Consider the following 12,914-nt stretch of genomic DNA (forward strand, 5'->3'; position numbering starts at 1 on the left):
TACCATCATTTCATGGGGCAAAAAATATCACGTTTGGGCAGTACTGGTGCATAGTGTGAATCAGATTTTCCTAAATCATTTTCATTTTAGCCATCTTTATCATTTTTTAAGCAGTTTTGACATTTAATTTTGATCAAACATTGAAAAACTGGAATGTAGTTAATGAGAACATTATTTTTATATTTTGCAGATGAGATCATAAACGATAGCAAGATAGCTGGATTGCTGTAGTTCTATTTCTATGCTTTACCATGTTTTACTTAAATAATATTAATAATAAACACCCATATTTTAGAATCCAGTGGCCGTGGGAAAATAATTGTTTAAATGTATGATATTTGCAATGCCTTTACTGTCTACAAGGATTAGAAGTCCCACCCCAAATATAAATTTGTGCCAAATTTGAATTAATGGTTGGTTGTGTTTGAGGAAGCATTTATTGTTTTACCCTGTTTTTATTTGTATAGTGAAGTAAACATAATTTCTGTTTAAAATGGAAGTGTGGGAGGGGCTTAAAAGGTTGTGTCCCATAATGCTAAGTGTTACTATGAATTGCATTACAATGATGCATTTATCATTCATTTACGAAGATGTTTATGATTTATTTTACTGTAAAAAAATTGTTTTTTTCATGTAGGCCTACAGCCAAATGTAGATGTTGCATATGATGCTGAATATTATGGTCATACCTTTGAAACAGTTGTCCTTCAGATGTCTCGTTCAAGAACTGCTCTTAGACTTAAACCAAATCAACCATGTGTAATCTCACTCGCTCTCAGGCATGTTTTACACACTTTACACAACATAACATATTTCTACATTTATTCCTATGTAATGCTGTATGTCCCGATGTTTCTCCTATGAAGGTGTACAGGTTTAGAGTGATCAGCAATGATTGCAAAAATGTTTTAATGGATAGTATAAAACATGAATCATTAACACTTACTAGTTTCTCAAAAACTTCCAGTATTTCCTATAATTGAACAGTTTTATAGACACTCACGGTGTCTGGCATTTTTTCTTATCTCACAGAAACATTAACACCGTAACAGACAACCAATAAAAGGGAAGCACATAATCCAGTCATGTGACAAACATGTTAACATACTAATTACAAAGAAAGACCCATATGTAGTGGATATAATAAATGACAAATATTTGGTTAAACTGTTGAGTAGGATTTAACTTTTGAGCATTCAATTAAACCCACATATCTAGACAAGCATATACATTAACTTACATATTTCGATCGATCATCTTTCATTTTTTTTCATAGAGGAATTCATTATGTGATTGGCTTTTCCACAAAGGGTGTGAGATGTTTGTGGTTAATAACAAAAAAGATACTAAACTGTTTTGTCAGGGATGTATAAGAATTTCAGTATTCAACACTAGATGGCCACAGTTTGCTTTTTCCACATGCACTCACATTTCCCATGTGACTGCATAACAGGAGGCAACGTCATCTGTTCACAGTCAGTAAGTGACTCATCACAAGAATTAGATAATACAGTTCAGCCTCAACCATGACTCAATTCCATTTCTCTTCGTCTGGCTGTGGAGACATATTGAATAGCTTGTGTGATATAAGTATCTTGTTATACAGCTAAGTGTGTTTAAAAGCACTGACTGAGTGGGAGAGACGGTGTTTACAGTAAGTAAACCACCAGGAAAGAAGCGTTTCTTATTGAAAGCTTTACTCACACAGAACACGAGACTATCAAACACTGCTCTTGAAAACTACAAAGTTTCAATTTGTCAATAAAAAAGATGGAAAAAAGACTAAAACCTATGCAGTATGGGGACTGGGATTAGTTGTCACACAGGGAAGGCTTCCCAATAAGGTCGAAAGTCTATAAACGTGTTTTCAAGAAATTGTTTTGTATGTAAGTCCAGTACAATATATAAGGTTTATTTGTAACCTTTTTGCTGTTTTATTAATTGGTTTTTAGCTAATACTCATCATAATAAAGTAAGCAAGGTTCCTTTGACAACTTACCCCAATGTGATAACATACTCTCCTAGGATCGCTGCTTTTCTACGCAACACCAGTGAAATTGAGTTTTTGTTGCCAGAAATACTGTAAAATGTAAATATACCCTGAAAGATATTCCCTGGACTATTATAAAAAGTTATACAGTTTGCCTCATTATATCACTTACTGTATTTTTTGCATATATATTTTCTGCTATTTGATTTTTCATGTATTTCTAAAATGATGTACAGAACAAAATGTAACCTCATAAAAGAAGAAAACTTTAACATTGCTATAATTCTTTCTAAGCGGCAAATATTTTTTTCCCCTAGACTTTCCATTGTTGAGAGGTGGGTGGCTTGGGTTCCTGTTAATCGGACATCTGGACTTCGTTATTTTAATGTGCCAACTGTTGTAATTGCAGGAAGTTCAGACTAACACTAGCAGGGACAGCCCACATGGCAGAACAGCAAAGCGGCAGCGTGGAGTATTATAATAGCATTTTACTCTTTATAGACAGACATAAATGTTCTGTAATCCTCCAGTTTATAGAAAGAAGCACATATGGATCGCATCCATGGAGTTCCTGGAGAGTTGAAAACATCTTTGAGGTCGAGAAGAACTCTCGCTCTTATTCTGTCCTTCTAGAAGCATATCTCCCACCCTCTCCCTGTGATCTCTGCTATTTATTTTTGGGGTACTTTGGCTACCCTTACATGGTCTGGTGTTGGGTGCAGCTCTTTCTGGAAAACGCCCACTGGTCTGCCCTCTGTCTGTTTCACTGGCAGGATGGGAATACCAGACATTTGAAGTCATCGTTTTAAAGGAACAGTTCACCAAAATGAAAATTCTGTCATTAATCATCCTCATGATATTCAAAAGTGTGTTTTGCTTCGGTGATGAACAATAGGAGAGAATTGAAGGATCTCTTCCATGGGAGTATCAGGCTACAAAAAGAACAATCATAATCAAGATTAAAACAAATCATTATTCACTCGCAATCCAAGTAAATATGAATCGAAATAAACATTATGACGTTTGGTTGACATGGCGCTTACGACGTCAATTTCAAGTCCATAAATATTTGTAACCCATTTCAGGGCAGGATTACCATCAAGCATATTATAAGAAATGTTTGTCTGCTGCTCAAAAAAGAGATTGTATGGTTTAGCATAATTTGTTTATTTTTGTAGACTGATGGAATTTGTCACTATAATTTCACGTTGTATAGAAATCAAAATAGCATATAGGTTTCTTTGTATGTTTTTCCCTATGTGTTTTACATAAAAACAGTATGTTTTAAGTAAATATGGAGAGAACTTTTTATTATTATTTAGAGATATTTCCTTTCATAAAGAATTATTTTAGGATTTGCTTTGGTAATATGAATGTCCCTTTATTGGTACAAGATTTATGGCAAATAACACATGCAATCTAAAACTATTATCCGTTGGATCCACTGGATCTACATTGTAGGCTAATCATCAAAAGTTCACATAGATTCTCGAAACAATAGCAATTAAACTCACCTTTCAATATGTCAATAAACATCTTTTTCAGAAATGTAAGGGCATAACAAAGAATGTGTGCAACTGGTATTCAGAATGAAAGAAGCCATTCGCCTGGTACTTGCTCATGACACTTAGATAGAAAGAAAGAGAGTACCCAAAACTTCCCACACAGAGAGCATGTGGTGAATGAGACGCATTGTGGCTAATAGAACACTACAACAAATCACTCATTGAATTGTTGTGGGATAGGATAAGTGCACAAACAGCACAATGCAAACTCATAAAGACCAATTTAGAGGACAACTTGGAGGCGTCAGGCGCCTCACTCTCTTTCTCCGATCTGATCAAGTCACAAGGACAATGTTTTTGCTATCATCCTGATTTCTTTTCAATCATTTTCAGACATTCTTCAAGTCTTTCTGTGTGGAATGGTAAGTTCTACCTGCTTTGTGTTACTAACAAACTAATTTCATTATTAATCCCATTTGTGGATTTATGGGATTTCAAGACAATTAACTCTGATGCTTAAATCTCTGTGCAGATATTTGATGCTTTTAGTTATGAAACATTGTTTCTGATTCTTCAGTCAGATTTTTCTTTAATGTGAACTACTGACAAGTTGAGCAGGTTTAAAAAGAATGATGGTGAACAAGTTAGTTGATGTCATTGTGTAAACATACATTTTTTAGTTTTGAACCATATAACGTCCCATCCAGTTTAATAACGCTGACATCTGAAAACTCTATTGCCCCCATGAATATGGATGATAAATACCTTACTACAGTAACAAAATAATGTTTGGTAAGTCTAAAAAAGACACATCTTTTGTGCAAGTGCTTTTTACGAATGATAGTTCCATTTTAAAGTTAAGCGCCCTCTAGCTGCGATATAGTGTAGGTTGTCATGAAATAACATTTGACTGCCGGTAGCAAACAAAATCTACAATTTTTTTAATTCACTATTTACAAAATTTGCTTTATAAGTATTTTTTTTAGAGGATGCTTTGAACATTACATTCAAGACATTTTTTTGTGTAGTTAAACTAGTGGTCAATCGATATAGTGTCTTATGCATGAGACCATACCGATATTACCGATATAACACAAATACAGCTACAGTAAATGAGGGAAATACAGAAATTGGTTAAACTAAATAAACAAATATGGTGTATTTCTTGGCTAGTTGTAGTAACAGTGACTGGAAACCATGAAAAGGTGCACACATGCCATTGCGCTTATCTCGGACAGTGAATTTGTGGCTAAATACGAATAAAATATGTAGGAATTTAAATGTATTATTAGTCCTTAACATGCAATAATTGTCTCTTATCATCCCTTAACATTAACAATTTTAACGTGGTAATTTTACTATTTGTCAAATGGCTTTATAACTCGAGTGGAAAACTTTATGAACAAAATACTAGCATATAGTGGCCTAAGAGAATATAATATCGACTTATCGTAAAAATTTATCGGCCGATGCTTATATAACAAAAATTCCAAACATGGACCCAATATATCGGCCTCAGCAATATACCGGTCTATCATTTGGTTTAACCTCTCAATGTATTTAGGCGAAAGTTTCTTAAAATTTTCCAGCATGTAGCGATGATATGCAACCAACGCTTCACTCCACCGCTCACCCCTCCCTTTTGAAGCACTATGTAGCAGACAGAATACTGTAGAAAATATATGGCGAATTCCATATAAGGGGACCCGTGGTGTATGTACATAGAAATAGCTCATTCTTAGGTAATAAAAACAACGCTTCATTATGTAAGGTCTTTAAACACATCTGAAGACATATTTATGTATTTTAAATAGCATTTCTGTCAATAAATCCACCAAAAATTTATATATATAACCGCCAGCCTGACAAGCGGGTCTGTGAGCGCCGCCGTAATGGCACTGGACCGGATGGCTGCTTGCCGGAGCTGTTATCTTACCCTGTTGCGAGTCTTGTCTATGATGTATTATGTGTATCTGTTTTTCTCACCACTTTCTTCATGTTATGCTGTATTTTTCTTCTTAAATCCATTTGTTTCACTGTACTTGTATATGTGTAATGACAATAAATTGAATCCAAATCCAAATATGAAAATTTTATATAAAAATAAAATGTGTGAAATCATACACATATCATTTTAAAAACAGAACCTTCTTTATTTCTAGAATTTCATAAATTTGCACAGTATGCAACCACACAAAACATCCTAGCAACCACACAGCAGCGCCCTGGCAACTCCACATCTGTGTTTTAACACTGTGGTAGTGACGTTTGCATTGGAAAAACAACACCCTCACTTCGTGATACTTTTGAAAACCTTATACCAACTCTATTGTGGTCGACTGCACCATATTCATATTCAAAAAGTGCACTAGGTTGAATGGCGGTAATGAATCTACTGTTAGTTTATTGTCCTTATACAAGAGACTGTGAACAGGATATGATGTTACTGTGTGTCTAAAGGTCTTATTACAATTTGTGCTCAGGATTGAGAAGCACACAATGACTACATGAAAGGGTAGATAAAAGAAGTGGGTGAAAGCAAATGTGTTCAGATTTCACATTAGACGCACGATTAGACTTCAGGCTCCTGTGTTGAGCTGAACTTTCGTCACGTACAGATAATAATAAGCACATTTTTACCTTTTCTGTGAGCAACCCATTCCTGTGCAAAATGTGATGGTAAGGAGTTCTGGGCATTGCTATGTGGTAGTTAAAGTATTTTGAGTGTTTGCCAGGGTGTTGTTATGTGGTTGCTTACTGTTACAAGTTTATACGCCTTTCTGCACATGTCCCTCAATATGCTTGTCTGTTTTATTATGAGCCATGTGAAATCTTTAAACCCAGACACTTGCACAAATGCATAATAATTGGGATTATTCACCAACATATAATGTAATATAATGTCTAGAGACAAGGGTTTGTTGAAATCTCCAAATTTGAGCAACAGGAGAAAAGCTTGCCTTAGCAAACACTACTAACAACTTTCAGGAGGGGAAACACAGAGTAGAGAGAGGAGACCTGGGCAAGAGATCAGGGCAGCAGAAAGCAGCAATGCTTGGCATCCAGCGCACAATAGGGTGGGACTGGCAGGAAAAGCAGCGATGAGTATAGCTCATGTTCCCCTTTCTGAGGTCCTCATCCAGCGGCCGCATTTGATTACAGTAAAGCTCGGAGTGGAGAACTTTTTTACAGGATTACCGCCAGTTTCCTTCGGCACACACACATACACAGAATCTTTCACTGGTGGATGCTGGACCTTCTCTGTGAAACCTGAGTGGGGGAAGCTATAATGAGCAGTATGAAGAGATGATGTTGAAGACTGACTGAAGCAGTGAATGGAAACAGCAGGGAGTCTCCGTTAGATTCTCTGATTCACTCCTCTCATTTGTCTTTTTTGGGAAGTCTGTTCTGTTTGATCTGGGAGAAACTAAACTCTGAGGACAGAAATTCACAGGTAAGAATTACTTTTTATAATTTGACTTTTATAAAATCAAGTACTCAGGTGCTTTATATTTTATACTGATTTAAGCTTGTATGAGATTTTTGAATGTTTAGTAATGGACAAAAAAGGGATTAAATGGAGAAAAAAAGTGACTTTGCACGAGTTCTTTCCAGATCTTTTGTTTTTAGAACAGATCTCAACAACATCTCAAACTGTGCTCAGATTTGCAGTCCGTATTCAGAAGTTTATTTAGAGATTTCAGTAATAACTTGTAAGACAAGTTCTGCTATTCACATTAGTTTAACAGTTGTATACTCTTAAAGTGACTTGAAAATGGTATGTTTATCATGTGGTTTTACCTGTATATGTGTTCTATGGTGTGACAAAGCAAAATGTAAAAAATCAACTGTAAATATAAGATTGTTTTATATGCATTATATTTATAATATAAAGTAGCATAAGAGAGATTTATCTTCCTTGTTGGTTATTTTTCTCTAAAGACAACAATTGCCTACATTTTTTGTGTGGGCAATGAATAGTGATAATATTTTTTTTGTTTAGTAGTAACTATTTCTCGCACATTAATGTTTTGCTGAACATTCATTCATAAAGAGTTGTTGTCTTAATGTACCACGCTCATTTAAGTTGTACATTCTGTTAAATACTAATATGACTCTAAAGGTGAATTTTCTATTTTACCAATATAAGTTATTTGTAGCAGGTTCATACCACAATGATTGAAAAACTTTACGTGACAAATTTTATGGTACTCTACTGATGCCCCATCTGCCGGATAATTACTGTGTTTTAATAGACCGTTTCATTGTATGCGCGCATGCCTGACCCCCAGTTAACTTCCAGTTTGTTTTCGGCTGATGTCTAATAATATAGCTATTTTTAATTTAATTTATGTTAATATTAATTTGTATTATTATTTTACTGTATAATAATTATATTGAATGAACTATTTGTTGAATTTTGTTGTATGTTCATTTTATTCAAGAAACAATTTGTTGAATGGGTCCTGTAGTTTGGACGCATTGTAGGGAATTGTATGGTATATGACATCTAGCAGTTGACCTTGGTATAAGAGTCTTAATTTTGATTGACAAGTTTAGCCAAATAACAGATCTACTCGGTATCTTTTGATAAATTTTGCTTTTCTATTTTCTGACACTAGTGCCGTAGAGACTTACCTTTAAAATGCAGTTTGTGTCAGGATCACTGTCGTCAAGATAATTGACAATAAGCATATAATTTAGATGCCGGTATGGTTCTGTTCTGTGCAGAACTTCCTACCCATCTATGCAGCCAGCATAAATAAGTGCAGTGAGAGCAACGATAACCCCCCTTAGGGTAAACAGAACAGACAGATGTCATTAGTTCTTCATGATTTTTAAGTGTATCACAATTTCATTGTGATTGAGTCTCATGAAGAGGAATATAATAAAGTCAAATCCTAATTGTAAATTCGAAGTGGAGTTGGGGATGGAGGAGGGTAATTTCCTCCTGAGCAACTTGATAAGGTGCTGATAGCTGAATGAATTTGAAACGAAAGCTGTGATAGAGTTATATTTCTATAGAGGTGTATCAGCTGATGCAAACTTGGCTCCCGTGACCTTACAACAAAGAACACCCACATATCAATGTTTATTCAGATCATTTTACATTTTGAAAAACATTGTTTCCTACTGCCTGGTATGTATAGTTAATATCAGTCCCACACTCGGCCCAGTCACACCCTTTAATGGCATGGTTGTCGACCCATCATCTCACTGCAGAAACAATAAAGTCAATAAAGTATTACACCTCATAGGGATGTTGAGTTCCAGGCGAGGTTGAATCAAGATTAACAGCCATAACATATACTTCACTAAATGTCAAGTATGAAAGGCAGCTCTCTAATTTAAACTAGCACCCTTGACACAAAGCCAGAAAGGCAATGCCGTTTTTCTCAATTGAAAGATGGTCCAAGTCGACTAATCTCAGCTCTCTCACATGATAAGGTCAGCCCAGGGTTCAGTGAAGGGTCTGGGGTCTTATGGGTTCAGGGTGAGTGGTCTTGACGGGGGTTGGTAGTGTTGTTGGACCGGCTGGTTGTGCAGTCATGCTTTTAAGGGAGGCATGGTGAGACAGACATTGTAATGTAATTACATTGTATTGTAATGTTGTAATTTTCCACATCATTCCCAGCCACTTTGCTTTGGCTCCTAATTCATAAGTAGTCATTAATTCCCAGAGCAGACCATTAGAAAGAGAGAGCGAACAAGTAAATATGAGAAAGGGTTGCTGTATGGCAGAAAAATAGGAGTGGAAAGAAAGATCAAGTGTAGAGATCAGAAGGATTTGGTTTGGGACACTATGAAGATTCATAAATCTGTGACACACAACCATGAAACTCATCTGTGATGCAAGTTGTCATAATTCATGTAACAACAAAGCAATTGACTGGTTGTGTCACATTTTCTGTCTCTGTTTTAAGCAATGTTCAAATGTTACAAACCAGCTGAGACCTCGGACGTTGTGCTCACATTTGAATCTGCAAGTGTTGTTAATAGCAGTCTGGGCTGAGGCAGCATCACTAACACTAATCTTCATAGTTAGGGATTGGACAAAATCTCAGAGTGTAACTCTTTCCGCATGGCTTGTGCAATGGACATGAATGATACCTCGGCGGAGGTGTACTATTACTATACCTAGCATTCAGACTTGTGATTTTCAACTGGAAAGAGGAAACAAGCCCAACGACACCCTACGACTGTGGCAAATATTTCTGCAAGTGCCACCCAGAATATCTTAAAACATGTTTAACTATAAGAATCAGAAGTTGTTCCAAACCTGTAAAAAATATATATATGACACAACTAAAACGATTATTATCGGTTTATAGATGTAATGTAATGTGTATACGCAATTTCAGGTCCAAAATCGACGTATTTTATACATACCGTGTTTATATCTCCGCTTTGCCCGCCTCTCTGAAACGTGCAGATTTTTTACAAAGCTCATGTCTCTGAAAACAAGGTGTGCTATAAATGGACAGTTAACCAGTGCGTAGTGATTGGCCGAATGCTGCAAGCGTGTGACGAAAATGTGTCGCCTCTTACCCTATTTGGAACATCAGGTTCCAACGTATGGGACTGACAGGTACGCCCACCTTACTTGCGTATACATTTGGGCGGTCTTAGTCAAGTCATATCATGAACTGACGTAGATTTGTGGGGGTGTGGTTACACGAGGCGTTTCAGGTCTGGCTGAACATTCGTTTTTAGATAGATAGTGTTCAACAGAACAAAGAAAGTTCTACAGGTTTAAAAAAAACTTGAGGGCGATTAAATGATGACAGTATTTTCATTTGAACTTTCCCTTACATTATTGAGGATCCTGGAGAGCAGGATATAGCAGCGATTGTATTACGTAATGTTATATTGCCCCATTTTGTTGAAAACACGAGGCCATTTCTGCACCCATGCTCCTCCACACCCACATTACAGCTCACAAATAGACACGGAAGCAGCGTTTGATTAGTCTGTGTAAACAGGGTCTGCTCCAGACACAGTAATTACATTATTACAGATATTATCATTACAGATTCTTATCAAACAAAACTCAGAGGTTGCGTCCCTAAAAGACCCCCCGGACCGTACACAATACAGAACAGACAAGAGCTGCAAAAATGAAGGGCGGTTAAAAGTCAAAAGTAAAAATGTGTTCTTTTTAACAAAGGGAGTTAGAGAAAGTTATGTTTTCCCTGCACACCTCAGACGGTCCAACTAAATATCTTACAGAATTTTTTTTATAAATGGTAAATTCATCAAAACTATAGAGTAATACAACTGTAGCTAAATGTTGTTTAAACGAATAAATAAATAAAAATAAGCCTAGATTTGACATCACGCAGGTTCTTGAGGTCACATCCTAAGATACTTTTTGAACAGTATTGAAGGAGTTATTATGAGTCTTTTTGGTCTTCATTTTTCAGTACGAATCATCCTTTATGTGTAAACAATTATATTTTTCTCCATATAATTATAATGTTATAGTGAACAGTGTTTTTAACAACATAAAAACACTTTAGTTTCAATTTGTCTGCGTATTAATTGTTTTTTTTGCACTTTATAAGTACTTTTGGCAGTGTTTTTATCCAAAGCGATTAACATTGCATAATACTATATGTTTCTGAGTTTATATTTATATTTACAGTTATCTTCATACAATCGTTCTACATGATGTAACATTCTGTGAAAATATAACCTTGTATGTCAAACGCTGACTCATTGAAGACATGTCAAAGATTAAAATCATAGTCAAATGGATGAAAACAAACTTTGATCCTCCTTATCCCAGAATAAGATTTTGAAACTTTGTTCTGGTTTTAAAGGACAGGATCGCATTTTAACACCTTTACCCAAATGAAGGATACAAGCTATAGAACAGTTTTGTCTAATATTATATAATGTTTGGTTATTTACTTGTATTTTTTTTCTTGTTACAGTATGTACCGTAACTTCCAGTTTTTTTAGAAAATTGTTAAGAAAATGCTCTCCACACATACTATTACTTATAATTTTGCTTCAAAAGCTTTAAAATACCATACTCTGACCGGTCTGAAATATCTGGAATTGGTTTAAGTAAATGAAGGAGCTTGAGAAAAACGGCTGATTTAAACGAAAAGTCATCTGACAGACTTAGAGGGTTTAGCATCTGAACTCTTCGTGTGATAACTTAAATATCAATTCAACAAATGATGTGAATTAAATGTGTAACTCCAACCCATCAACTCTAACCATTTATTTGCTTTATAGATTAAACTCCTCAAGCATCCTTCTGACAGAGGTCATGGTATATTTCAGAAGAGCAAGAAACATGAGAGGATTACATTCATGCTGTGGAGTAGGTGAATATCTCGGAAGCTTTTGGATCCAACATTATTTGGGGCTTCAATGGTTCTTAAGCGGTTCTTTGGAATGATTGAGCTGCTACATAGAACAATGCAGGGGCTTAACAGGTTCTTTATACGGAAACGGATACAGAAAATATATTCACCCAAAAGAACCACTGAAGCACCAAGATATGGTGCTATATAGCAGTAAAAGTGGTTCCCCTATGATTACGAGCAAAGAACAGCTTTTGGTGCTATATAGCTCAATTTCTAAGAGGACCTTCTGTACTGAAGAAGGGGAATTACACTGTTATTGAAAGAAATAAGTAATGGTAACTGTTCATTTCAAATCCTTATCTTTCCAGCCTTTTCAAGAGAAAATTCCAGCAAGTTTCTTATCTGTATGAACTGGATAATTAGGGAAATACATAGAGTTAAGTCAAGCATGTAAGAGGCAGGAGCTGGAGTTGGGGTAGAGGGGGGTCGGCTTGTTGTGGCTGTGTGGGTTCCTGGCATGTTGATTTGTGGCTGTAATGAAAAATCACATTGCCAGGGATTACCACACTGCCACGGCCTTACCGCCAGTTTCAAGACTGTGAGGAAATGGAGAAAAATGGAGGAAATCGAAATAAAAGGGCATCAAACATGAAAACACGGTATTGGGACTAGGGGGTTTATATAAATGAACAGCAAAACGGCATTTCTGATGTGTTTCTGTGCGGGTACAGAGCTTGGCTGATTGGTGAACGTGTATGGACTTTTTTTGTTCACAGTGGCTAAGTTCTTCACCTGGAAAGAAATTTAGTATGCCGTTTTTTGCTGTTGGCAGGACAAATGGGACACCCCTTTTTATATGGAATAGTGGAGGCATATACTGATTTTGTATTATACATTATAATTCAAACATAACAATTGTAATAAAGATTAAAAAAAGATCTTGAAATTATAGAATGAGACGCAAGTCTTTAGGTTTCCTAGTTGCTCTTGTCTTTCACTGGTACAAAAATTATAATGTTAAATGTGCTTATTTCTACATTTAATTTCTTGCATTTTAAGTATTTCCATATGTTAAATTAACACACATCACCTTTAAGA

The sequence above is a fragment of the Triplophysa dalaica genome, chromosome 22, assembly GCF_015846415.1.
Source record: "Triplophysa dalaica isolate WHDGS20190420 chromosome 22, ASM1584641v1, whole genome shotgun sequence".
Lineage (NCBI taxonomy): Eukaryota > Metazoa > Chordata > Actinopteri > Cypriniformes > Nemacheilidae > Triplophysa > Triplophysa dalaica.